General features: G+C 45.2%; 1 long non-coding RNA gene across 1 annotated transcript in view; it reads left to right on the top strand.

The window, feature by feature from the left end:
- The first annotated feature begins 444 nt into the window (after window positions 1-444).
- LOC117154787 (uncharacterized) overlaps window positions 445-25,047 on the top strand; it is a 74,792-nt gene continuing 50,189 nt past the window's right edge. Inside the window, exons 1-2 of the long non-coding RNA XR_013059563.1 lie at window positions 445-633; window positions 23,835-23,968. This is a non-coding gene — a long non-coding RNA (uncharacterized LOC117154787). The remainder of the gene's footprint in view (window positions 634-23,834; window positions 23,969-25,047) is intronic.

Raw genomic sequence — 25,047 nt, forward strand, 5'->3', positions numbered from 1 at the left:
ACATTGTCATTTGGGACACGGCGCGACGAAGACGGAGAACAACGAAGAACGGCGACACGGTACGAAGGAAGCGAGAAGCTTCGCTGTTGAGCTAAGGATGAAACGAAAGGAAAGGTTCGGATCGGTAAGAGGGACAAGGTGGAAGCACAAAGCGGAAGAGAGAAAGAACGAGAAAGAGAGGAAAGGGAGAAGAAGGAAAAGAGGGAGAATTTTAGAGAGGGTTAAACGGAGAGAGAAAGGACGACCGAGGGAGAGAATGGCAAAGACGGAGAAAGGGTAACGGAGTCCTTGGTGGACCACTAGGATCCATCCCCACGTAGCTGCCGTCTTCCGTGCAGGGGTTGCTCCGGTGGAAGGGATACTCAGGGGAAGATTAGAGGGGTGGGGGTGCTATATAAGACCGGCGCAAGGGGGGGAGAGCTCAGTTCGTCCAAGAGAAGCGTATCGGTCACGTCGTTGCCACGATCGTTCACGAGAATCTCATGGAACACGGGACTTGTCTCTCCACACATACACACACACACGACGCCGTGCTCTTGTCGCCACGAGAACAACGAGACCGGACCACGCTCTAGGATTCAAGGTGTTTTCCACCGCATTTTCGAAGGAAACGCAGTGCAGCTACAGTAAACGGTAAGTACTGCGTCGAGCTACCCCTAGCGTAACCTTGAAACGTGCTCTCTGAGAACGGAAGCCACACGATGGCACGGTGAAAACGCCGAGTATCGCAGGAAGTATCAGAGTTTCGGGTCGAATATATAGTGAACTCCGTGAGTAATCTGATATTCGCGTAAAGTTGGCGTAAATCGAGTAAAGCGCTGCTTTTCCCTCACGATCATTTATGCAAGTTTCACGAGAGTTATCGATCGATCGATCGTGCTGGACCGGACCTACCGCTGTAGAAATCGTGCGTAAATTACGCTACCCGGCACTCTCGTGTTTGTAAAATGTTTATGTATCATCGAAGCTACGCTCGTATATCTTCTTTGTACTCGTGCTACGTCTCGTTGCGTTTGGTCTTCGCGATGGAATTCGTTTATTCCAAGGCAAAGTAATCGTTGATATCGCGGCGAACCGCATCGTGATGTTTGTCCGCGAAGTTAACGTCGTTAGAACTTCACCGGGAATTAAAAGAAAAACGTGTTAACGATAGCAGAACTATGTCAGAAAACTTGTTTGCATGCTATTTTTGTATGGAAAAAATTGTCCCGAGAAAGATGTGAAAACCGTTGGCCTTCCAGAGCACAAGTCCATGAATATTACTGCAATTAACAACAGGCGTATCGACTTATGAACGTTAATAATACGTAATTTGAACAGCGGGCGATAGTTTCACTGGGCCGAACTAATTTTAATGAAATCATTTGTTCGTACGTCGATCCATCTGGTTAGAAACAGTAGATGTGGGATTAATTTTAATCGTATCAGTAACAATCGAACGGGCATCGATATTTACTGTTAGATTCGACAACATTAAAAGTTACTAATGGGATTCGATATATTCGATTCGCGAATAAAATTGGAAAACTCGTATTGAAACGAACATTGTCGTCGAGAGTCATCGAAACACTGCGCGGACTCGTTTTAGATTGCAGTTTATCGCGCTGTATCGTTTCTGTCGTAAGTAAAACGATTACACGGGCCATTAGAACGATCGTTTCGTAGTTTTCCAAGGAAACGGTTATAAGTCACGTTGTAATAAACGACAGCGACCTGCAAAGATACCTGTCCTTCTTTTTATACTCGGCATCGAGCACAATTTAATCGGACAAAAGGGGATTTCTTGTCTTATCGAGATAACAACTGGATGTTAAATAACCAACCGATGTTACACGGTATTCGTCGCAGAGGAAGAGGAGGATTAACGCGCGCGAGTTCCACCCGCGATATAATATTTGCCAGCTGCGACAGGAAGTCGAGTAAATGAGTATTTTCACTGAATGAAATTGTCTGGCGTACGAGTGCGACATCCGTTTACCGAGAGACTTCCGATTCGTTTTGCCTATGCTTTTCGTGCCTATGCGGTTGCGATATTAATACATTCAAACTGGGTCAAACGTCGAACCTTCAAAATAGATATTTTGCGCGATTCTAACCCGACAGTCAAACATTATTTCCCGATATCATTTCTGATAAAAATACGCTCCCTATTTCGGTTAGCCTTTTCCGTTTTATCGTTTACTCGCGGCTGATTTATCGAGCGAGTCTGCTTTTAGATTTCAAAAAAGCACGCACTTTTCCAATTATGTCACGGTTTTTAAACGTTTTAAATTAAACCGGTCGTTGAACAAAGTAATCTCGCATTCACGTTTCGCTTCGAGGAAAAAGTACACCGTCTGCAGCACACTTTCGCAAACCGCCAGGAAATTAAGCGCAGGGTCTTTTCTTCTTTTCCCTCTTTTTTTTCTTTCTTTTTTTTCTTTTTTAATTTAATTCGCGGTCAAAGCCGCATGGTATCCACTTAAAAAAATGTATTTTGACCTGCTGTGCAGCTCGTAGCGAAAATATCAAACTTCGCCTTTCATTTTTCTTCGCGTACCACTTTCGGGTGTCACTTGCAAATTTCTAGCCGCGTCTCCTCGAGTGTGTAGCTTAACTGAAATATGCGCTTTGTCGGGTCACGCTGAACCCGCCTTAATCCTGTTAACCTATCAACACATTCAAAGCCTTTTACGCCATACAAAGATATCTTCATTCTCAATCCCATTAAATCCCTCCATCCGGGAGTTTGAGACACGATGCCTTTAATGTCAAAGAGAATAATCTTTTATGGCGTGTGTTATTTGTTCGTTGGCGCGATTGTACGACGTGAATCGACACGGTGTGTTCTTTTATTTTAACGAATATTTTGGATCGTTTAAACTCCGATATTTCGATAGATTTGGAAATTGGATTGTAGATAAGAGGGATCGATGAAACTTCAGTTTGGTATTTCAGTCGCGCAATAATTAACTCCCTTAGGTGACGCTAATGAAAAATCGATTTTGATTTTCCCAAGCATTTCATAATGTAGCTGCACTTTTTCAATAGCAATGTTCTTTTGTAATAACAATAAAAAATATTTGCCTGTCTGTGTGCAGAATTTAATAAGGAAACGAAACATTGTGTATATTCAACGATCAGAAAGTTCCTCCCTCTCTGTTCATCTTGGAGGCTCTTTTCATCGAAATTCTTTTTCCTACGATGGCAACGTGAAGAGCGTCCTACCGTTAATTAATACTAATATGACCGTGCCTCATTAACGGTTACATTCATTAAATATTCACACCACGCAGACAGCTTGTATCCGAGCCGCATCGATTCAATCGTATTGTGAAAGAGAGGCAGAATGAGAACTTGTCATCTCGTACCTTTCAGCCGTGTTTCCCTTTGCCTCGCGACTCGGATTCAGCCGCATTCACAATAAAACTGACGTGATCTCAAGGAATGAGCCGCGTTTCGCTTTCCTTCCTGGAGCCCGTTTGCGGAATAACAAAGCCTGCGAAGATTGATTAGGAGGACAGAATAGTTTACTTTTCAACTAGCTTCGAATACTTTACATTAAAAAGTTATTTATATTCGCCATACAAATCTTAGAAATTTGAATACGCGGGAATTACAAAATTTGGCGATTCGAATAATTGGAAATTAAAAAATTGGAGAGTTTGAATATTTGCAAATTAAACAATTTTGAGATTACGAATATTTGAAAATATAGATAACTTGGAAATCTATTTAAAAAATTGGAGAAATATTTGAACGTTTGATATACTAAGGAATTTGAATGAAAGGTTTGGAATCAAAAGTTTCGTATTTTCATTTGTGTAGTTTCAAGATTACTCGACAAGATTCGAAGTAACAATAGAAAAGTTGTAGCCGCTATAGGAAATTTATGTGTTTGTCTGACGCGAACAGAGCTACACTTTCCGAGAGTTCATCCGGTGATTCATTAATCTCTTTTTTTGCCAGGTAAATATATCGACCGTTTGCAAAGTTTGACCGAGTCAGATCGGTCCTCGAGTCCGTGTTCGAAAGGCTAAGCGAATTCTTAGCGAAATTCCGCAAACTCCATTCCGAAATTGTTCTCGTCGATGGAGATGAATCCTCGGTATGGAACTCGGTAGAGAGGCAGCTGCGATCGATTCCATACGGTACAAAGTCGAAAGTTTATTTAACAGGGCCACTTTGCAACACCTAGTTCCTGCACGGACATTAAATAATATCCTGTTGGCGTAAAGTGGACACAGAGTTTATCCACCGAACTGAACTCTGAATTAATATTGTTCGTATAGAGAACACGGGGGAATAATAAATATAAAGCCGCGATGCTGTTAGCTTTTTCATTCGAATTTACGCATTAGCTTTGTTCCATTGTACAATTCGTATTCTTGTCAGCTCTCACGCGATTCCGTTAAAACTATAATTCTCTTGTCGTGTCCATTCAACGAATTAATTTCGCCGCACGTTGCGCGCATTTCTCGATTCGTTTGAAACGTTTCACGTGTGTCGAGCCACTTTCCGTGCTTCTCGTTCCTCGCCGATGCTCTCCCCTTTGCCCCACTTTTCCCGGGAAAAAAGAAAGAAAGAAAGAAAGAAAAAACAACAGCTTCGTTTCCACTCTGACGAAATAGTAATAAAACGAGCGATCGTGCGGGTGTTCTTCGTCGAATCATGGAAGCTAGATTTATCGTTCCTCGGTGACGCGCGACGTTCATCCTCGCCATGGTCTGTGTACGATAGCTGGCTTTTCCATCCCAACAGAATCGCCTTTTCTCGCGGATTTTATCGCGTATTGATTCGGTCGCATCGTCATCACCGAATGACTTGTTTTATTCGGCCTGCCTGTAACGTATACCGAGGCTCCGCGATCGCAGCTAGAAATCGGCGTTTCGTACAGGACGCTTCGCACAATGGCCAGGCCGCTGACAATGGCGTCGTTAGCGATGGCCTCGGGCTGCTCTCTATCCCTCTACCTACCCTCCGTTCCTCACCTTCTCGCGCTATATCACCCTCTGTATACCTCTCTTTCTCATCCTCCTACCCCTTATAATTCCCCTTTCTCTCTGTTTCTTTCTCTGTATATACACGTCGCACAGCGTCTTGCTTCCACCCTCTCGATCTTCCTCCTTTCTCTCCTTCTCTCCATCAACCTTCATTTTCTTAAACTCCCTCCTCCCTTCCCCCGTCCCTTGCCATCCCTTTTCTCTACTTACGTATCTCCGATTCTCCGTCCCTTTCTCCGGCTTTTCCCCTATTAGCCGCGTCTTTGTCTGGCCCGCGTGGCAGCGTGAAATGCAAACGTTCAGGTTCAAAGCCGACGAAGAGGAGCTTAGCGCCGGCGCTAACCGAACACCTACCACCTACCTCCGTCTACGCTACCGACCGGGAGCACCTCTGCCAGCGATATCTGTAATGATCTTTCTGCCAGCCGTGTATCGCGCCGTGAACCGCTCGAACAACCACCGTTCCGTCACCTATTTCTCCTCTGCTTCCTTCGTTTTTTCTTTCTTTACTTTCTTTCAGCGACGTCCCGAGGAAACGAGATTTTCAAGGGCTTTAAAAAAGCTGTTAGTACACGGAGCCAGATTGAAAAGTAGCATTTCAAAAGTAGCATTACGCTCCTTCCTTATTTCCCTGCACGTTTTATTCGAACTACACCGACAGCCATAAGTATTAGGCTACTTACTTGTTATATTCATCGGAGAGCCCTGACAAATTCTACTTTATTTAATATTTTACCCGTGGCCCGTGCTGTTTCCCAAGGTTGTTGAGAATTTTCGTTTACTCTTGGAAACTCGTTACAATCTCGCAGACGAACGCAAATAGAACGTATCACTCATTCGCTGCAACGCTGACAAATATCAGAATTTGCTTTGATGTTTGAGAAACTTCTTACGGGTTGTGTAAGTGAACTCTGGAGAATTGCGTCGATGTCGCGTTTCCACGTTTGCTCCGCTTCGATGCTGACGTATCTCTGCATGACCTAATACGATACGAATAAAGTAACAGATTTATATGGAAACAATTGAAAGTTGATAGGAACGGGAAGCATTCGGTAACTATTATCGGCAATCTTAATATTTATAGCCAGCGTGTACGTGTTCCGTGATTCTATCGACGAGAAACGCGAAAGACTTTATTCTTGGAATCAGAGTAATTAATTTAATTCCGTTGTTTATCGCGACTGGGATCCGGAAACTTCTTTGATATCGTGGCGTAATTTAATTAAAAGATCGCAAAGATACCAAGTGAATTTACAGTCTGCGGAAATTCCAATTCGAGCTGCAAAATGATATAATAAGTCATTTTTAATTTCCCTTTATGAAGGTGCGTGTTCGCGCAAGCAGTCAGCGGTAGCAGCTGATTAAAGTCCTCCCGTGGTTGCGCTTCCATTCTCTGCGGCTTCGCTAAATCCATACTAATTCGGCGAAGAAAAGACAAACGGTCTGGACGCAAATCCTGGCTAGCTGGGTAGCTTAGCGCCGGCGCCATCCGAATCTCTGCAACCTCCAACTACTCTATCGACTGGAAGTACCTCAGCCAGTGATATCGTGTAATGATGTTGGCGCGATTCACGCGCTCCAATCCACCCTCGAGAACTAGTAAAACGAAAGAAAAAAAAAAGCGAAAAGGAATAGAAAGGGAAGGAACGAAAGAAAGAAGGAAAAATGAAAAAGAAAGGATGAAATTCCTTCTTCGCGCGGTGGATGGATCGGGCGTACCTTTTAACGCAGATGACAGGGGAAATCTGGAGAACGACACTGCGGCAGAGAACGGTTTCACACTTAAAAGCCATTACTCGCCGGAACTTTCGCCAGCCTCCCTTTAGTTTTCCTACCCCTCCCTTCTCTCTTTTTTTCTTTTTTTTTTTCTTTTATTCGTCAGCTTTAACGTCTCGCTTTTCCGACTTCTGGCACGCCAACTCCTCGAACACCGCATGACGACCATGATGGACCAATCGACACGGTTTAGTTTCCGTTGCTTTCAGAGAACAGCGATCGTTTCCCCAAGAGAAATTCTAATCGTACGACGCTTTGATGTATCGCTCTTTTGGTCTTTTTTTCTCCGCGAATCTGAAGATATGACGCGGTAGATCGTCGAGAGGATTCTTCATTTTGTTCAATCATTTTACTCTATGCCATTAAATTCTGTCTGTAATTCGGCCAAGACCAGGATAATGAACAGCGAGTGCAGCTCCATCCTACTTAGAAGGTTAATTAACCGCGGAGGTAACTCGAGAGGTTGGGAAAAGAGAAAATCGCGGTTGGCAAAAGGACTGACCAATGGAAAACCCACGAAATGATACCGTCACGCTGTGCAGCTTTTCCGTTTGACTTACATCCCCGTTTTTTCTCCGTGGCGATTTCGTTCTAAATTCTCGGTCTAGATGAATTTCACGGCCCTTTACTCCCGCAAGTAACCGCGTTTGATATTATTCGTCCGTATATTATTCGCAGGATTTCATTTCGACGGCTCGTTGCGTTTCTCATGAAAATTCAACGCGCGAGCCCTCTCCCTCCGTCGTCTCTGACATTCTTTCGCATACGCCTGAAATTGATGCACCAGCCTGCATTTTTTTTCTTTCTCTCTCTCTCTCTCTCTTTTTCTCTCCTTCGATCAAATTCTGGGGTAAAGAGATCGCGACGCCTAGGATCACAGACGAATATAACACGAACGCGTAGCCGCGAGAAAAATTTCATGAAAGCGAGAAAAAGGAAACGAAAGGGAAGATAGATCGATCGATCGTGTGGCAAGTGTGCGAACCCTGGCAAATTATCGCCAAGGATAACAGAGGGTGTCTGTCCTTCGACATCCTTGGTCCTTGGGGCTGAAGTTTGTCTTTGTAAGGAAAGAATCGAGGTACGAGAAGAGGATCGCTAACAGGATTTTCAGATTAGGGTAACACGGTCTTGGTAATTGTTTCCGTGTCTCTGTTCAATTCCAAAGAGCCTGAAAATGCTATTGGAGCGTAGCAGAATCCCTTTTCACGGGGGTAAAGTTGAGCAACGGTCTACTCGTTTCATCGCTCTTTTTCGCCGACCTTTTGAATTAACCCGCTAACCCTTAACGACCGAACGTTTCGTGATAGATTTCGAGGTTTAGATTCGTTCGTTGTCTACCCTTGTTTCGATGTAGTCGTACGTATTGCGTAAAATCGATCCATAAACCGAAGAACAGGAAAAAGTTGCAACTATTTTCCCAATTAATTGCATAATCCGCTCTTGTTTGTGCCACTTTTGCGTAACAAATGAATTCATAGGAGTAATTTTTTTTTTTTTTGCAACCAAACAGTAATCGCGTACTTATGTAACGAAATTGAGAAATTGATAAAAAGTGGAATTCGTATCACAACATTTCATCGATATATCTGTATAATTAGACTAGAGCTCGGTTTAAACGAACTTGATAGTTGTACAATTGAAGTTCGCATAATACAAGTCTCTACTGGTTTGTTCCACTATCTATAAGTTTTCGTTCGTACAATAGGAGTTCACCGTCGTACAAGCGAAGTGAACCGACAGAAGATCGTTTAATCGTGCATATTAATAATCGAAAATTTCATTGAAATAAAAGAACGTTCCTGTACGACGTATATAGTTGTAGTATGCATATTTCTGACCGAAGAATGGAGGGACGAATTCGAAGTTGGAACAGAAAAATCTTGCATGGAGCATGGATGTTGAATTCAGGTGGAAAATGTGGAGCATCGAAATCTTAACTATTTCGATAAAAGGACGGTATGTGGGCAATAATGTTCCTCTCGGCGGAACGATTCACCAGAGAGCAGAGATTTCACGAACGATTCGCGGCCAACAAATTGTTTTCCGCACTCGACCAGGCAGCCAACCATCCCCTCGTACCACCACTGTTTTCTACAGCGTATCGGAAAGCTCTTTGCGGTTAGTTCGGTCGCGACGTTACCCCATTTTTTTTTTTTTTGCCTCCGCGACTATTAACCATCCTCTTTCATCCCTCTTCCGGGCTGTCTGCTCGTGGTTTGCCGAAAGTACCCGGTAGCTCTCGCACTCATTAGCCGCGTTTCAAATTGAGCGTAATCGATACTCGATCGAACGTCACCTCTCAGACGTCTTCGTTTCGGAAGACGACGAGTGAGCGGTGAAAAAGGAGGGAAGGAGAAAGAGGAGGAAGAAAGAAGGGCCAAGGTAGTAAACGGTATTTCGAGATGGAACAAAGAAACCTCGAGAGTCCTCCGGGTGTATCGGCTGGAAAAGTGGCTGTTTTACGAACACAACGGAATATCAGAAGTCGTGACGCGCGAGTGCAAACTCGCCGGATAACAGCGAAAAGCCTGGGCCGGAAAAGGGAAAAGAAGGAGGGACAGTGTGTTCTCTTACTCGTGACGAACATGGTGTAACGTTTCAAAGAGTTTCGTGGGATCAAACGATTTCCTGCCGCCTTGCCCCGGTTCGGCTAACTGTCTCGGTGATAAAACGAGTATCTTACGGGCTCGATTTTCGAGATTGGGTGACCGGGAAAACGAAGTGAACATCGAACAGTACGTTCGGGTACGTCTTCTTGATTTTATCTTTCAATTTGCTTTGTTCGATTCATCGTTACGTTTTTACCGACGATCGAAGGGCTCGTAAGAAAAATCACCCTTGCTCGCGTTAGGGTGAATTCAGGATGTTCATGATAGTTTCGAAGGATTAAACAGGAACGAATAGCTTTGAACAAGAATATTTGCATTTTTGTCTTTTAATCTTCCTTACGACAGGACATTTCCAAGCTTTCCATTAATCGGTGTTTTGGTAAATGCGGTTTCATTGTACTACGAAATCACTAACGAAAACACTAGTAGATAAATCGCTGAATTTTGCGTCGAACTAAATTGAAAATAAACCACGTATGATCCAGTTTCTCCGCCATAGAGCAGCCTGCGCGAATCAAGCGCGATTTTCCCTTTATCCCGAGATTTCGAGCAACCCGTGACAGCGAACAAAACCAGGTGCAACGCAATAAAGTGGTTGCTCTCGTCATACAAATGTTCCAATGGGGAAAAAAGATCGAATAGAGGGAAACCGAAGTTGAATCTCTGCGCGAGCACCGCGCTTGATCCGGTGATATCCCGGTAGCCTGTTCATCGAAACTTTGAAAGATAACTCGCACGTATCAAACGAACGATCGAGTTCGGTGAATAAGAAGAAAACGCGTGGTTCTCGTTAAGTGTCTTGGAAGAATCGATAGTCGTCCACTTGCTACGCCTGTACACCGTGGTCGCGTAAGAAAGTAGAAAAATGGGAAGGATCAGAGAGAAAGGTGAGGCAAAGAGAAGAGGGAGAGAGTAGTACTTCGAAATCGAACAATGAAAACTCGAGGGTCCTTCGGGAGTAGCAGCGGGAAAAGTGGCTGTTTTACGAACACAACAGAGTGCAAGACTCGCCTCACGCGGGCACAATGTGACGACTTGAGAGGAACAAGTTGAAGAAGTGGGAAGTACGTTCGGCCTGTGAAGGCGTTTCACCGCGCTTCTGCTCGCCTCGGGGATTTCCACGACGCGTTCTAAACACGTTCTCTGGATCAACCACGATACACTCGATGCCAACGAGCGACTCTCCTATCCGAGTCTGTTATTCCGAGTTATTATCGAGTACCACCTGTATACGATCATTCCGTGCAGAGATTCTGTTTCGTGTTCCTTTTTCGCTCTCTCGGCCGAGGTAGACGCGTAAATTCACTGGATGCTGTCGCCAACAAATGCCGGTCTCGTCTCTAACGAGGCCAGACATCGAACTTCGCGTAGTTACATATATACCAGGAACTATTTACAAGGATTTTTCGACACGGTACAGATCTCGTCGGTCGAGGCGTGCAACTTTGCCCCGTAACGTCCCTGACAGTTCGTAGCGTGAAACGGTTTAATAATTCACTCGCAGTTGGTTAGGTTCAATCGTGAATGCCGACGAGATCTCAGGCAAGCGACAAGTCTGCGAACAGTTAGGCAGCTAACACCGCGGAACTCAATTCTTGGAGTTAGTCGGACGAATGGGTGGTAACGAGTTAACGGTGTCGGTCGACTAAACTTCAACCCAGTCGCACCTGCGTGCCGACTTTATTCTCTGGCAAACGTCGGGGCTTCATTCATCATCTTTCACTGTCGCAGTACAGTCGTTGGCGACGAGGCGATGGCGGTTTGAATATCCGTGTTTCACGCCGGCAGATACGCGACGTTAATTGTGAAAATTTCGAACGTAGCCATGGTATATCATCGTTTGGTCGGACAACGCGTCCGTTTGACCATCCTCCACCCCTGACGTGTGCTTGCCTGTGTCCCTGGGTCTCTCGGTTTTTTCATCCCAACGTGCACCAAGCTCGCCACGATCGATCTTTGTCACCACCTGCGAGCAAACAGCCGCACGCACGCACACGCGTGCGCGCTTTCCAACGTCCGAACAGGTTTTCGCCTGTGTGTGCCCGTGGCAAACACAGGTCCCAGACAATGCAGACGGGACGAAGGATTCATATTTCCCGATGCACGCTGGCCAGAACGCCAGCGAACGAACAGAAAGAGAGAGAAGCAGAGATAAAGCGAGAGTGGGGAAAAAAAGAGGGTGTGAGAGGGAAAAAAAGCAGGGCGCGAAAGTCGCTGCAGACCGTGGAAACTTCGGAATATGGAGACGGAATAGCCGATACCGAAGAGACGAGGGAACGTCGCGGCGCTGCCAGTCGGCAAGTGGAAAAAAAGAAAGAGAAAGATCGCATGGGTGGAGAAGCGTGCAAATATTTTTCCAGTCCTAGGAAAATCGAGCCTTCTCTTTCCATGCTTTCCGCCTCTCGCTGCCTTACAATCTCGATATCTCTATATTTGCTTCGGCTTCTCGTTTCGTTCTCCCTTACTTTGTTCTCGCCTCTCTTGGTCTGTTCCCCTCGCTTCCTCCTCCTTCGCTGTCGCCGCCACCTTAAATTCTTTAAACGGGCAACTTTCTCGATACCAAAGACTCTTTAATTTCTTTTCTATTCTTGCTGCGAGCGCGCGTTCTCCCCTGTTCGCAGCGTTTCTTTCTCATTTCACGCGACAGGATGTCCCTTTGAACGCGTGCACACAAACGCCGCAATAAAAAATGACGATTCAGAAACCCGATAATCGAGGAACCTCAGCTGCTCTACAGGTTTTCGATCACCCCCCTGAACCAGAGATGCTCCCGTTGACTCGTGATTCTTCCACAGAATGTGGTCCATTGTGCGTGCATCTGTTGAAGCCTACGCTCCACCCATCTACGAAAGAGTCTTTGACGTGCGATAAGCTGCTTTTCCTCTCGTGATAGATCCTCGAGGAAAGAAAGCCGAGGTATTTGCGATGCCAGGTCGATTCGAACCCGATTTGTCGCAAGTGTATATTTTTAATGTATCGATAGAATCGCAACGAATGATAGCCACTCGCAATTTCTTTCGAACACATCTGCCGAGAATCGACAAGTCTAATTGCAAACGTAAAAATAGTAGCGGAAACAAGCGGATGAACTTGTCGATGACCGTTTGAGTCGTCGGCCACCAAGAAAGCTGATTTCACGACAGCCGTATATTTTCTCATTTAACCAGTTAACTGCGAAATTTAGTTTTAGAAATGTCTCGCGGCATCAGGTCACGAAGCGCGCAAATAAATCTACACGACGACCAGTGTACGCGCCAAACGCACCGAAATAAAGTTTTTCTTCGACACGGATAGACTCGTCAGACGCAGTTAACCGGTTCGAGAGAAAAATATCGGACCCACCGAACGTCGCGAGCTTTGCTACTGTTTACTCGTATTCCTCCTGTCTGTAGCTACTGTTATCATTAAGACAAGACACAGGGTCTGGCTGTATTATCGAAACACGAATAACCTCCTGCGATTGTTTTCTGGGCGCGCGATACGCAAGCTCCTCTTCATCTAGTGGAAATGACAGCGCGTAAAACGCGAAGTGACACGACGCGAGATACATTATTCGCACAATGTAGCAAATATTCTCTTCTTTGCGTCATTGTCGACGTTTTTGCGATCGGTATAGCGAAACAAAGATAGATGACACGATTAATATCCCAGCGTTTCACGTCCCTCGAGACGACCAGACGTTATCATGCTCATTAATTAATATTGACTTATATCTATCCGAAGTTCATTTTAATGTTCGCGAATCGCGCTAATGGAAACGTCTCGTTAACACGTATTTCCAATTGCACTGGCCTGGTTTCGCTTGATTAAGGACAATCTCAGTCCGCATTAAGGACAGTCTTAATTTGGCCCGCGGTTAAGAGCGATAGTTTCCACTCCATACGTAACTCCAGCAGCGTACGCATTATCTGAAACTTCTTGCACCATCGAACCGACAGATCCTCATACGTCTATGGAAAATTCAACGATGAGAAATTTACCAAATATATCAAATATCCAAAACAAAGAACTCGTTACGATGTCTAATAAGCGAAAGGAATCTCCATTTAGCTATCATTTTTTAAAATCACTCTGACGAGGATGAAAATTTAACATTTTCAGATTGTTGTTGCCACGAGAATCGTTTGAATGGACAATTGTAGCATTGAACTTTCGAAGTACAATTTATGACTTAACAATGTTAGAGTCTAATCTATTCGTTATCGAGACTGACGATCGCGAGGTATAAAAGAAGGTAAAAGAAGAGACAGAAGGAAAAGAGGAACAGAGTGTTTGCACAGGCGGTTGGATACTTCTGTGAATCACTGTATTCAACGCGATAATTTGTATAATCGAAAATAATTCGCCCTTTGTCTGACATAGTACGAGTACGCGTGACGTGTTCTACTTAGAAGTAGGTTTCTGCGTACGGTGTTAATTCGATGGTCAGGCAGACCATTGGCAGAATTACATTCGGCAAAATCTTGTGCATTTTCAGCTTGTTCCGCGCGAAACTCTTTCGCGAACGAGCCAACGACATTTCGCCAAGAGAAGGTTTCCGTTTCCGCGACCGAGTCTGACAAGGCACGCGCGGTTAATTAAAGCCTGGGTCCCTGGGTTAATTAGCGAGACGTCGATACCGCGTAATTAGCGATTATTACCGTCGAAATCTCGCGGAAAGAGAATGTCTCTCGCGGCGAGAAGGCGGCGGCCTGGTTACACATACCGACAAATTTTAATTAATTCAATTCGCCGCGAGTTTTCACGAAGCCAGCGCACGATGGTTACACCACCTGGACTAACCCTTTCGATATTACCGATGAATATATTGAGAAGAAAATGCTGTCGAATTTTACGCGTATTTTGGTTCGACAATCGAACAATTTGCAAAATTTCTAATCTGCTCTTATCGAATAGGTCTACACAGGGCAAAATGGAAGGGATCTTCTTTGAAAAAACGCCATCTCTGGCGAATAACCCGAAAGAGAAACCAAAAACTGAGTAATTAGAATGTCTATTTTTATTCTATCTTCATCGTGTGAAAGGGTACATTTACAATTCCATCAATTTTGCGTCAGAGAGCTATCAACCTGCCTTAGTTTTACAACGCCGGTTCATCTTCGGTTGTTTTGTGAGGAAGGTTGCACTACTTTCGCGAACAATGGAATATTTTTCATTTAGTCAGCCTTGTAATACATCGTTGAAATGACTCGCCATCGTTTCTTTCCAAATTTTAAAACGCCTCTCCCCTAACGTTGACATTTCTCCAGCCGCGCCACTGTCAGAGCAAAGCAGCGATATGTACATAGATTGTAACACGTTTTTCGCGAGAATAGACAAAAACAGCGTAAGATATACAACGCGGACTATCGACATCATCGTCGTCTTTAATGGAATTTCATCGGATGTTAATGAGCGCAATGGCGTAGGATCGCGGAGCATCCAGTCCCGGTTACTCGTTCGATGAGCTACTAACGATCCACGTTGCAGACTTAATTATTTGAATCGGATCAGCGATACTTCCCTGCTGATCAAAAGCGATTCTCGATGACGGCACTGAAATCCTTGCCTCTTTCCGCTATCTTGCCTCGATTGGCATTGATAATTGAAAAGATACCTTTGAAGGAGCATTGTGTTTATTGAATAACGGATAAAAGTGGTGTTCTTTTTCTTCCTCCTCCTCCTCCATCCTCTCCTCCTCCTCCTCCTCCTCTCTCTCTTTTCCTCTTTGTCTCTGCCTCTGGCAACGATAGGTGTAATTGGCTACGGGAAATTCGTTCGTTACCGAGAAATTAGACGTAACGCCGCGGCTGGACACGTCGAATCCGTTTCATTGTATTTCTCCTTAAAAATAGAGCATCGAGTAATAGTGTCGCGAGATAGACGAAAAAAGGACCATTACTTTTCTCCTAAACTGTCCGTCGTCCAGCGAAGAATCGGAAAATATAAATTTAAGTTTTTAGCGATCGATTATTTATTTGCAGCAATAAATGACAGTATCGGACAGTTGAAATGGAATTCGAATGATGGAAGGTCCATCGTTTTTGCGAATTGTCATTGGGATAGGATCATGTCGAATGCGGGACACGTGAAAAAGCGTGTAATTAATTCGAGGGGCGTCTGGGCAAACTCCAATCAAAGTGTGCAAATATTAGAAAGCATATCGCGGCACCCCGCCCACAATGCAGCACGCTAGCACCCAACCAATTACTGCCCTCGCCTGTTACGACGATCGCACGCGCGGATAACAGAAACTCGAATCTGCTATTATCGCGACCGGCCAGCATTTTTCTGACCAAACGATCTTCCAGAAGTACCTCCGTACGTTTGCGAATAAAATAGTCCAACAACAACCACCGCATAGTCCCTAATCCCATAGTGCTAACCCCATGAACGTGTATTTCTCTGTCGTCAAATTGAATTTTGCATGGTCCGTGTAGATGAACGTTTATGCAAATTCGTGTTCTTATAGAAAGTAAAGATTTGCTTTATCTGATAAATGTTACATCTTCTGGTAGTTCATATATCGTGTTACGATCTGGTAGATATTTTCATATTTCGCGAGCACCCTGTACATTTACGCGACTTTGAATTTCCCATAAATGCGTAAACATTCCCGGTGCAGTCATAAACACCGCTACAGTGATAAAATGGTAAAAAATGGTGCTACAGTTCAAACATAGTTAAAAAATGTGCCTCGAAGCTTTTAGGTGAACTACCATAAGTCAGATTACCGCTATACTCGCAATAAAATTCACAGACGGTATGGCGCCGACCTTTGGGACGCATATTTCGTATATTTATGAAACAGCGTGCTTTCTCGAAGTCGATACGTATCGTTTAAAAAACTGACCAACGTACTATAATCCTGATTCTTTCTATTTGTCATTTTTCAAGTATTTTTCACGCGACCGTTCTCAACCTTAACGGTCAATTCGTTCGATGTGTAAAAAAAAATAGAAAAATGTTGGCATCGAAAACGGAGAATCTGCATTGTTATTATATTAATGCAACAACTGCGGTACAGATAACAGCAGCAAATTCGAGGCGATTTTCGTAGTTGGAAATTTAATCTGTATTCGCAGGAGAGGCGCATTTATTCCGGTTGGCGTTCGCGCTTGACCATTTTCAAAAGCGGCAAAGGAAATTGTTTTCTCGTCAACGGGAAAACCGTGCTGGCCGCGTAATATTACGCGTGGTCACGCTCAGCATCCCAAGAGCGTGGACGACATATTTTATTACTTATTCAGCCACTATGCATATAGCAGCTGCGCAAGCGTCCCTGGAGGCAGTGGCTCGTGTGCGGCACACGAGTAAGTACATATCGATGCCAGGGTAATTTATAAATCCCGTGTCACGTTAGAAATTAACAGCCGAGGTGTTGAACAATTTTTAATCTCATCGCGCGTCTCGACAAAACTGGTCACGCATTTTACCTCCATTAACGTTGCTTTTCCCTTCTGAATTTCTCTGATATTTCCACGTGACTATACAACGAAAGTGTTGCTACCACCATTTGTGAATATCTTGGTCGTCGTTTAGTAACGTTATACGAATCGTAGCGAAGAATATAAATTAACGATGAATTACTCGTTAGAAGCCACTTTTCCTATCGTTCTATAAAACCATCGATCTATGAATATAAATCGCGCGTTAGAACACCTGGCAATCGCAAGGTTCGCATTCGCCGCGGATAGAAATTCTCCGCTAGAGTCTCGACAGATTCCAAGCACGGAAACTCCTTCGTTCTATTTTCCAAAGGAATCCTTTCTGATGATCGTGGAAGAGAATGACGAAAGGTCGCGTTCAGTCACAATTACCACGCAGGAAAGGACGACGATTCACGAACGCAGTCGCCGTATATTATCCTTTATTTCACGCAGCCGACGGTTTCGCGGTTATACACTTGGCAGCTTATACCGGGCGACCTTTATCCGCGCATCAGCCGACGAATGCGCTCTCTTGCGTTTATACGGCAGCTAAAACCTCTCGTGTCGAGCTCGGTGTGCGAGAGAGCTTCTAGCTCGTATAACAGCGTCACCACCTCGAGCCACCCTCGAGCCAGCGGCAATCGTGCTCCTGAAACGTCATGGAGCCGCTAGCACGATGAATGACACCGAGAAAGCCGAGAGGGATATATACTCTGCGCCCTCCATTCTCCTGATGGAACGCAGCAACGGCGCGAGACGAAGAGAGGCAGAAAGAGAGTGAGATAGACCGACAGACAGACAGAGCGAGAGGGCGAGGACGAAGAGGAAAAGACCGGCGGAGGATAGAGGAGATCGTAACTTAAATCCAGAAGTGATCATTTTAATAGGGCCAAATTAATTTCTCGCGAGAATGCGGCTGCACCGAGAGCTACTGACGTGAGAAAGAGAGAAAACCAGGGACACCCGAAGTGTATAGATAGATAGATAGATAGAGAGAGAGAGAGAGAGTTTGGGATGAGGATGGCTGGTGTGTCAAGGTGGAGAGAGAAGGGGCGAGTTCCAGAGGGGCCGCAGCGAGCAAGGCTGCACGAGGAGGAGGGCTAAACCGAGGGCTCCCGGTGCCGGTGGAACCTCGAGGTTAGCGGTTGCAGAGAGGTCGAGGGCGAGGGAGGAGGACGCGGGGCATAGATTATGAGATGGGTGACATTCTCTGACATTTTAGTAATGTCGCCACCACCTAACCCACCTCCCCGGTGCTGGTATTTGGTACCCAAGGGGCATGCGGGCATAGTTCGCCCTGGCGCCCGCTACAATTCGCCTGGCAAGTTTCTCTGGCTAATTACCATATAGTGTCTTGCGGCTCACAGTCCGAGGGCTGGTTTAATAGAGATTTCGGACAGTCCGAACTACCGGAAACCAGTCACTTTTGAATTACGACCGACCATTCTTGGCTATCGGCGATCTTCGACCTCGTGCCACATCTTTCTCCGGAGAAAGACCGGCATCCGGGTCACTCGTCTATCTCGCTTATCGTTCTCGTTTAACCGTTCTCATCGTTCGGGCTAAACGATGTTTCCCCGTGACACGACGTTTTCTATAACTTATCCGATAGGATAGCAATCGAGGATTAAAAGATAACTACAAGGCGATCTTCGAGAGATAAGAAAAAAAAATACCGTGGAGAATTTCTCGATTGGTCGCAGTCGCTATTGTAAATACAGTTATTGTCGGTGATCGATATCGGTACGCTTTCAAAAGATCGCATTGGTCGTTTTAACGAACTCTCACGGATCGAAAATCGAACGGACAAGGAAAGATGGCATAAATTCTTTTTTCCTTTTAAAGAGAGAGAGAGAGAGAGGAAAATGCGCGACAGCGAGCAACGCCGAGCGTACTGCGTCGGAACGTCGATAAATCCGTCAAAGTGTCGTTGAATTTAAAAAGCGTATCGGATCAAATAGACGATGCAATAATATCCAGGAGGAGAGAGGCAATTTCCACGGCGCGACAGCTATAAGGAAGAACGTTACTGGCAGAACGGAAGAACAATATCTTGACGCAGGGGCTCTTTCAGCCGACCTTTCGCTGCTCGTTGTCCATTGTCGTGGAGCTGATACGACACGGCCGGAATTGTGCGACAAGACGCGTGGAAAAGTCACTCAAAAATATATACCGAGGTAAAAGGAGCAGAGGGATAGAGAAAAACACGAAGGGGCGAGAAAAATGGAAAGAAAGGTAGGGACACGCAGAGAGGAAAAAATCGTCGGAAAAGCAGAAGCTTTCCGGTGAGCGCATATAAATGCATGGAGTTGCGCCAGGCTGCACTTGCCGGAATACTATTAATTTCATATTCATTTCTTCTTTCCATGCTCCGCTTCCTAGACTCGCGATCGCCCACTCGTTAACGTTTCCTCCTCACAGCACTTTCTCGTCAACCACCAAATCTCAGCCGCTAAAAATTTCAAGGATTTTTCACGCCGTCGCTATGTTACGACGCAACGTATGCAAATACGTCATCGGCTGACGTTCGCGCGGTCCAGTCGATCGTAACGAAGAATCGAAAGATCGGTCGAAGCGTTTGCTATCGTACGATGAACCTGTCGATAGAGAAATTATAAAAGCGCTAATCGGGCCGAACAATCATCGTATCTGTTAGAATTTCCACTTTTCTTTCCTCAAACCTCGAGGCATGGATCGTTAAATAAATGGCTGGTCAAATAATTTTCGGTATCAAGATTACATCTATTTATACGATTGTCGATTATTTATTCCGCCAGGTGTTCCAAAGATATCCGAAATGTACGAAACGGTCCAGGAATCCGATCGCGATGGTCGATGATCGATCGATCGACAAAACTCGCGCGTCCCAGAGGAGAATGAGGCAGTCGTGTTCAGACGCGTTTTAATATATCTGACGAAGCTTAACGCGCGGCACCTAAGGGCGTAGACTCGGTATTCCTGTCGTAAAAGCCGAACCATTTGGCTCTCTTAAGCCAGTCGTAATATACGAACGGACGAGAAACGAGCGTACGAAAGAAGACGTAGAAAGAGAGGCCGAATCACCGAGACGTCCTGGCCTTCGTAAGTAGTTTTATTAAGGGGTTCCTTTCGGAAAACCGTGCAGGATGGTTGAATATACATCGGGCGAGATATATGTGATATCGATTACCGTTTGGGGTTCCGATATTACGCTCGTACCCCTTCGCGCCCCTGCTTCAGTCCGGCCCTTCTGTGCTTCTCTTCCTACATAGTACTGATGGTACTCTGCATCTCTCCCTCTCTCCCTCTCTCTCTCTATCTATCTATCTATCTATCCATCTATCTCTATCTCTATCTGCCTCTCTCTGGGCACTGTCGCATATTTCTCCATCTCCTGTTCTCATCCGTGTGCTTCTCCCCTCGCATAGATACGCAGTGCACACGCACACGAGCGCGTACGCGTAGACGCGATCGTGGTACATAGGGAAATTGTATGTACATAGGGAACACGACGCTAGGCCCCCGCGAAATAACTTTGGAGCGCCGTATCTACACATAGCGGCGTATGCACGTGGCGGTGAAAGAGTCCTGGCTACGTTATATATTTTGACCCTTTAAATAACCAGAGAAAGTAGACACACACACACACACACAGGGCGTCGTCGTTTGTACGGCACGCGCTACGCCAAATTGAATGTAGTTGGACATGGCAAAATATTTGCGCTCGGCCGTCTCTGCCGCTTGTCTTAACTTTACCATCGTGCGAAAAGTCAGGTAACTTGTCGTTTAAAATGAAATAAAAACTTTATAACGCAGGCGAGAGAAGTTGCAACTGGGAGGATTTTTCGTGATTGAACTTGCTTCTGCAGCACACCGACATTTGCGATCTATGTTATCATCGTGTGACAGTTTCTGACGAATAGAAACCCAATTCCATGTATAACCGGAAGTCGTTATTTTAGAAGCTACGCGGATCTAAAATTCATGCGTATCGCGCTGGGTCTTTCGGATTCCGCTCGTCACAAACTATCATATGTTACAGGAAGGTGACAAATTCGCTGTCTCGCGGGATAAAGCTCAATCTTTTTCATACTAAAATGTAGCAACGATATTATGTAACGCGAAAGAGAGCGTCGGGTTAAAAATAATGTTTCACAAGGAAAGAGTACCAAGTAGGTTAAATTTAGTCTCTTTACTGATTCACGAGTTTCAACCCCATTTTGTTCATCGCGGCAGAAGCAAAATGGAAAGGGATATGACGATCGTCGTTCCAATTTATCGTAGCACACGTAAAGAACTTATTCGTCCCGAATTTCCCAGACCGATATAAACCACTTTACCGACTGTCGTACAGTCCGTAAAATAACTTTGAATCGCCGTCGTACACACAGCGGCCTATTACGCACGTGACTATAAGGGACTTTGATGTTCGGTTTTTCACCCTTTAAATAATCAAAGGACGCTTGACCGGCAATATAGCGACTTTGTCGTGCGCGTGTCGTCGAATCGAGTAAAGTCGAGTCGACGGACGTATTTGTTTCGCGAAGAAGATTTTTCAAACCAGGGCGAGAAGTTTGGCGCCCGGAGCGGATCGTTAGCTCGTTGGTGGATGCGAAAAAGTTGAACGTTCGTTTGATAAATAACCTCGTTTCCACGTATAAAAGTGTGTAGCGGTTTTGTAAGTAGTTGCTGAACGAAATACGTCAGGGAGGAGGAATCTTGCTCGTCCATGGTGCACAGCGTTTCCTAGCTCTGGAAAAATAACTCCGGTAAATTATGTAGGTCTGGAGAAATGTTCCGAGCCGGATATATTTTTACCCTTTAAATAAGTGAACAAGGTAGACCTGCGTTCTTTGCCATCAAACGCTGCCGTCTCGTTGAATAATATACTGGCCGCTGCAAAGAGGAACCGTTCCAAAACCGTGATCTCCTCCCACGATACACAATTAAATTTCCCTCCGCTGCAGATATATTTTTCACTCGTTCGTTCCACTCGTAACGGATCTGGGATAAGAAGTCGATCAAGAATTTATGTATGAGCGCAGTGCCTTCGCCGTGTTCCTTCTCATTCGAACAAGAATAATGTTAAACGATCGTCCGTATCGCGCTCGATAACGCCAAGAGAACGGTTTCGCAGTGACGTATGCGTTCTTCCATGCCAGTTCCAGCTTTCTCTAATTCCCCTCCACTCGCCTTAAAAGCTAAATCCCCAGAAAAAATTCGCGAATTCGGTAGAACAAACGGTGTTTCACAAAGAAAATCCAGCGTCTCTTTCGTCGGTAAAATACAGAGAGGGATATTCATCGGGACGTAACTATTATTCTCGAATGATACAGGCGTGCATTCGTAAAATGGTCAGGGAAAGAGTAAGACAGAAGACAAAAGAGGAGAGAGATGTAACGAAGCGTATTGCGACTGCTTTTAGGATCGAGTCGCCATAGATCGAAAGCCTTCGTGACGCACGCTGTATGTAACTACGCCATTGTCTACGAAGCTACTTGTCGCTGATGCGAGTCGGAGCCGATACGCGTCTCGCATCTTCTCCGTATCAATCCATCGTGTTTGCGCGCCTGGCGTTTCCAGCTTTCCGTTAGAATGGCAACAGAAAGTTGAAAGTCTGGCGGACTCGAATCTTTTTTTACGGCAGTCTTGTGGCACGGCTTGCGTTTAAAATCAATGTTCAATGCACATACGGCTTCCTTCGCTTTGTACGGATAGCAGAGATGGATGTACTCGTAGGAAGGGGATCCGCACGCGCGCCTGCCCGCATACACCGGGCTGGTATAGTACGTGTGCACGACTTTGTCTCTGTGTACGTTCTTTGAGGGATATACGTGTATGTAGATATAGGGTGGCTCGCAGAGACGTCGAGGAATCGAGGGTGATTCTTTAAAGCGGCGTACGGAGCAACGGAAAACCAATTACAGATGCGACGGGACATGCCCCGCAATTGAATCTCCCGATTAAATTTTTTTCTTGCACGTGGCAACAATCTCGCGTAGCTTTGTATCGCGACTGGCGGTTAAAGCCAGCCGACGTGCCGGACGCCGAGCCTGATCTACTTTGCCACTTTGTCGCCGTTCAGGCAAAAATACATACGCCTTTCCACCGTATCGTTATGAATTAATCCGAATAACCTCGTACCTTGACGTTCACGATGACCGTTGTCTCGCGTTTTCTATGGCTTCTCATCTTACCAGAGGATTTTCCAGTGTAGGTAATGACGCAGGAAAATAATCGCCGACAACTTGGATGGCCCTATGTGAAATTACGTTTATTCGACACGGTCGGGGTACCAAACGTATCGAATAACCAAATCAGTCGGATAATAGAAGCCCTTCTTCTTTTTTCTCGCTGTTTATCGTTCGTATAATCGCAGTTAATTTTCATATAATTGGATTTTATTAAGCCGACATTTGTGTATACTAAGACAAAACAGCCTTTATTCGTATTAGATAACGTGGCCTGGAATCGAATAATAAAAGTTGAGGAACATATTCGCTAAATCGGGCATTGTGTCGACGTCAGTTCGCATAAACGTAGTTCGAATAAACGGAGTTCCACCGTGTATGTGCATGTATATCTGGTTCTTCCCCGATGGTACTTTGCAGTTTGATAGTTTGTACACTTTTATGGGGAAATTCTATAGCATTCCGGTTATCTATCGCGAAACGAAATAAAGTTCAAGGTGGTACATTCTGTAACTTCCCACAATATTCGAGCCAGTCTAGTTAGAAGGCGTAGCCGATAGCGTGAAGTTTAACAATGCGGTTACACGTGCTACCTCGAGACTGCTGCCTCCACTTTGAGACTCCATGCAACATTATAAAGGGCAACTTTCGACGTACGGTCTATCAACTTCCCGCAAGATTTCCCTCGTCGCTCTCCTTGAAACATGCGTGTTACCTCCGCGCGTTACTGTTCGATCATGTTTGGAATTTTTCGACAAACGCAATATTTCATTAAATTGTCTTAACTGTAATCCCCTGACGTGAAAGCTCAAAATAGCCGATAGTCGTAGCATTAATTTTCTTTTGAAAGTCAGTAACCTGATCGTCAATTTTCCTTCGTTTCAGAGATTTCACGTGCAATCGGAGTGAAGAACTGGCAACACAATTATGTCTGCGGCTTCTTCATCAACGCGATCAGCGGACGGTGGCATCGTTTACACCTGTACGGCTTCGAAGCTTCATCCATCGCCGCGAATTGCGTAAGTCTTGTTCAATTTCTTCGCTATCGAGCTGAAAGACACTGCTGCCAACACGCGGTATGCGACAACAATATCATTCGCTGTGAATGAAAGCTTCGAATCTCGTCTCTGCTCGTTCTTCCAGCTCCTTTGTTCCTCCTCCTTCTACTGCGTTTCTACGTTTTTTTTTTAAAAAAGCATCCGCCGAAACGACGAGAAGATTGGAAGTGACCTGGATAGGCGGCGCCGTTGCCGCGTGAAAATTTACTTTAACGAGCGCGAAGGACTTTTGCGCTTTTCATCGAGGGAAAGGAAACTCGATCGAGCCGTTCTTGAATCTTATTCAAACGATCTCGAGTATTTACGGCAGTTGGTTGTTGGCCACGGGGCATCGTGATCCTATACATTTCACGCCTCTCGCCTCGGTGAATACGAAATTTATTAAATTTTCCTTCTCTCTCGCCGAATCTTAGGTAAACTCGCGATCGATCGAGATATTTCTAAAAATAGGGGAAAAAGAGTTTACGAGGTTACGGGAAAATTGACACGACGGGCTGATCGATTTTCGACTCGTGTTCTTTTATGAATCTTAAACGCGTCTCAGCGACGAGGTACATTATGTAGACGTTCTCACGTTGCCATCGCTCGTCTCTTCTTCGCGCGTTTCGTCTCGCCGCGCGTCAACTAGTTGCTTATTCGCGAGATTGGAATCACGATGCTTATCGACCCGCGTGGATATCGCATAAAACGACGCATTGCAAAGCAAATAACGGACAGAGACAAGATTCCCTTTACGAGATTATCGGGAAAATTTGTGCTCGCGCAACCGCTATTTCGATCTTGTCTTTTTTCTTGCGAAACACCTTGCGTCGCGATCAGGCTAAAAGGAGTCGAAAATCCTCTCAGGGGGACGCATTTCCGGGAAACTTACCGATCGCCGGAGGCACGAGCAGGCGCTCTACCGGCTCTTTTCATCGTACACGTAGCTTTCCTACGTCCCTCCATCTCCTCCGCAGCTCGGTTGCTTCCTCCTCCCCCCTCACCCAGTACCCGCTTCCACCTTTTCGTCTTCCTGTTCCGGGTTTTTCTCCTTCTTCCAC

Source organism: Bombus vancouverensis, chromosome 11 (genome assembly GCF_051014615.1).
Source record: "Bombus vancouverensis nearcticus chromosome 11, iyBomVanc1_principal, whole genome shotgun sequence".
Taxonomy (NCBI): Eukaryota; Metazoa; Arthropoda; class Insecta; order Hymenoptera; family Apidae; genus Bombus; species Bombus vancouverensis.